At 48.0% G+C, this 3,948-nt stretch overlaps 1 pseudogene; it reads left to right on the top strand.

The window, feature by feature from the left end:
* Positions 1-416: 416 nt before the first annotated feature.
* Positions 417-1,723, top strand: LOC125158203 (TAR DNA-binding protein 43-like; annotated as a pseudogene).
* The last annotated feature ends 2,225 nt before the right edge of the window (positions 1,724-3,948 follow it).

Here is a 3,948-nt window from a genome sequence, read left to right as displayed (position 1 = left end):
TTGTGTCCCTTCCCGTGAGGCAACTTTCTTATGGAGTAAAACTCTGAATGTAGAGAATTTCACACACACACACACACACACACACACACACACACACACACACCCCGTTCACGTGAATGTGAAACACATTTGGGTTTGTTCTGATCCTCGCGAGTGTTAGAATGCCCAATGTTTACAAGAGCTTGCCTTGAAACACATTAACGGAGCTCGTTTACAAATTGGTGTTAGCAATAGCATCCAGAGGTAGAGAAAACATCTCACATGGATAACACCTGTGGCCATAGATCCACAAACAAGATGCAAACCAACATCAGCCTTTGTTTCACTCCTATTTGTGGAGAGGACACGAAAGACCCAATGGTCAAATCTCCCCCTTTTGTAAAAACAAATCCAATCGCACGAGAGCATTACCGCGGATGGATCCCATCGCGCAGGTGTTTTCCATTTCCAATGAGAACACAGCCAATTTGGCGCAAAGAAGCCAAAAAAAAAAAAAAAAAAAAAAAAAAGCTGCAGCAACCCACAAACCAAATGTGGCCCGGGATATCTCCGTGAGCGTCCGTTCCTCCCCAAAAGTCGGGGCTTCGCTGATGGAACCAAAGGGCTTCCTAGTTTCTGGCCGCGTCGTCTCACGGCCAGCTTTCTCTAAGGGAGCACACAAGAAAACTCATTCAGACACCTCCAAAGAACCCCATCTGGGCCATCAGGGACTCAGGCGACCCTTCCATGTTCCCACGTAAGTAAGCACTTGCAAGTATAGGCTCCATATGTCCTGTACGTGTAGCCTGCCCAAGTTTCCTTTTGGGGATGGGTGGTTGCTTTCTCCACACTTAGAGCAAGGTTATTAAATGGTGGCGGTCACGGTGGTGTTTTTTCCTCTTCCGTAAAGAGTTACAAGGCGGCCATTTCGCGGGAGCGAAGCAGTAGCTGGGCTGCTCCTGGATCCCTCGCCGCTTCGGGTTCCCTGTCAGGCTTCCTAGCAGCGGAACCCTAGCAGAGAAATAAGAGCAGGTGTCTGAATGTACTCGGGTGACCAAAGATGAGAATGACGAGCCCATTGAAATGCCATCGGAAGACGACGGGACAGTGCTGCTGTCCACAGTGACAGCCCAGTTTGTCGGCAGCACGTGGACTGCACTACCGGAATCCAGCGTCTCAGTGTATGAGAGGTGTCCGGCTGGTCAAACACATCCTGCACATCCCTGATGCTGGCTGGGGAAATCCGGTAGCGGACAGTCGTCAACTTATCCCAAAGATAGCCACAGAAAAAGGGACGAGACAGATGCCTGCTTCTTCAGCAGTGAAAGTGAAGAGAGCCATCCAGAAAACGTCCGATTTAAGAGTGTTGGGTCTCCCGTGGAAAACAACCGAACAGGATCTGAAAGAATATTTTGGTAGCTTTGGAGAGGTTCTTCTGGTTCAGGACAGGAAAGATATTCACACTAGTCCTTCAAAGGGCTTTGGCTGTGTTCGTTTTACGTAATAGGAAACCGAGGTGAAAGTCATGCGATCGAGGAACGATGGGGTGACTGCAAACTTCCTGAATCTCATCGAAGCCCAGATGAGCTTTTGAGAAGCAGGAAGGCGTTTGTCGGGTGCCTTACAGAGGGACGTGACTGCCTATAAGCTGCAGCTGTTCTTTTGCCAGGACTGAGAAGCGGTAGACAGCTTCATTCCCAAACGGTTCCCGGACTTTCCCTTTGTGACGTTGGCAGATGATCAGGTAGCCCTCGCCCTCGCCCTCGCCCTCGCCCTCTCTGATATTATTATTGAATTTATTTTTTCAATGTACCCCCAAGGTAGTTAGCCTATAGGGCAACAGTGGTTTGAGGAGGAGAGTCCTTCATACCCCTCACCCTTTCAGCCCCCGCCCCGGCACAACCCCCTCCAGGAACCCTCTGTTTGTTCCCCTTAGGGAAGAGCCTCTTACGTTTTTGTCCCCCTTCCTGTTTGTATGTTATTTTTTCTTCCCTTCTTCCCTTCCCTTCCCGAGTTCCTCTGTTTGGGAAGTGAAGGTCCTCACACGGGTGAGGTCCTGTGATACATGTGTTTCTCTGAGGGACAAATGTCACTTTGCATGACACCCTCCAGTTCCATCCAGGTACTTGCAAATGGCAAGACTTCATTCCCTCTGGTGGCCGCGCACTGCTCTGTTGTTAGATGGATACCGCCTCTTCTGTATCCATTCATCCGTCGATGGACATTTGGCCCCTTTCCATACTTTGCCTACCGTTGATAGTGCTGCTATGCACACTGAGGTGCGTGTGCCCCTTGGAAACAGCAGACCTGTATCCTTTGGCTAAGTACTTAGTCGTGAAAGTGCTGGGTCGTAGGGTACTTCGATGTGCCATGTGTCGAGGAACCTCCTCGGGTCCCTGGTTCTGGAAAGAACTCCGATAGTGGTTCTAAATCAGGTGCGGCCATCGGTTGGGGACCCGCATCAAATGCAGAGTCAGGCAGCGGTTTTCCTGGAGGCTTTGGCTCAAGCACAGATTCTAAATCTTCCAGCTGGGGAATTTAGACAGTGGGGTAGGTATAGACTGGTAGGAATTCAAATTTTTCTAAACACATGGTAAGTGTATTTCTTTTTTTCTTCTCTTCTCTTCTCTTCTCTTCTCTTCTCTCTCTCTCTCTCTCTCTCTCTCTCTCTCTCTCTCTTTCTTTCTTTCTTTCCTTTCTTTCTTTTTTAAACATTTATTTATTTTTGAGAGACAGAGTGGGAAGGGGAAGGAGCAGAGAGAGAGAGAGGGAGACACAGAATCCGAAGCAGGCTCCAGGCTGTCCGCACAGAGCCCGGTGCAGGGCTCGAACCCACAAACCGTAAGATCATGACCTGAGCCGCAGTCACACACTTAACTGACGGAGCCAACCAAGCACCCCACACATGGTTAAGTGTATTATAAAACCCATCCGTACTGAGAGTTTTCAGAATCAGTACGTTCAGCGTGGAGTATATTCACCACTGTTTTTGACATTTGTCTTTAGAAAGAGAGGCAAAGCTAAAGGAATTTTAGAAGTTTTGTTACATCAAGGGTCGAAATATCAGGTGTTTGAAAGCGAACCAACTGCCTGATTGGTTCTCGTTCTCTCTCTCTCTCTCTCTCTCTCTCTCTCTCTCACACACACACACACACACACACACACACACACACACACACACAGGCTACAATGGACATCAAAGGATTTCTCCTGTAATATTGTATCCCTGGACTCGTCAAGTGAATTCTTTGTGCGTGTTCACTATGGAACCCATTCATTATAAGTACATTCTTTTTTCCTTGTGTTAATTGGAACCCCACCACATTAATTCCCCACCCCCAGGAAAACCTCCTTTTTGGAGATCATGGTGTCACAGCGTTTGGTCTTTTTGCTTTCGTTTGTAGTTTGTGACACTTGTCTCCCTTCCTATGCAGAAGTACAGTATGAAGCCTTCATTGAATCTGTGCCGTTCATCTCCTTTCAAATGTTTACGGGAGAAGCACTTCATTGAAAGCAGTGCTGTAAATATTCTGCCATAGGAAGGAATATTTCCGTCTACGTGCTTTCTCACTCTTGAATTCGTCTTCACACCATACAGGCTGTGACTTTGACCTTGGGTGTCCCATTTATATCCACTACTCTTTATTTCACGGAGTCGTATCCATGCTATGAATGCAAGGGTGTGCTATGGAACCAGAAGGCTGTTTGAACTTCTGAAACCTTGTGTTTTCTGATCCTCGTGTTCGACCGACAGTGGTGCCAAAGTACGAAAGGCTAGTGTGAGTGAGAAAAGGAGAGAGTGCGTGCAGACACTCAGTGGCGGTGGCACACGATGGATAGATTTTTTTTTAACCTGGCGAGATGCATCTCTCAGTCCCTTGGCCTCGGTGCAAGAGCGTGCCGAGAGCAACGATAGCAAATGACGTGCGAATGTTTTCTGCATCCAAAGGACATCCACACCCGTTGGAA

Source organism: Prionailurus viverrinus, unplaced genomic scaffold (assembly GCF_022837055.1).
Source record: "Prionailurus viverrinus isolate Anna unplaced genomic scaffold, UM_Priviv_1.0 scaffold_168, whole genome shotgun sequence".
NCBI lineage: Eukaryota > Metazoa > Chordata > Mammalia > Carnivora > Felidae > Prionailurus > Prionailurus viverrinus.
Note: the sequence above shows the minus strand (reverse complement) of the source record. Positions and strands in the feature narration are given on the sequence as shown.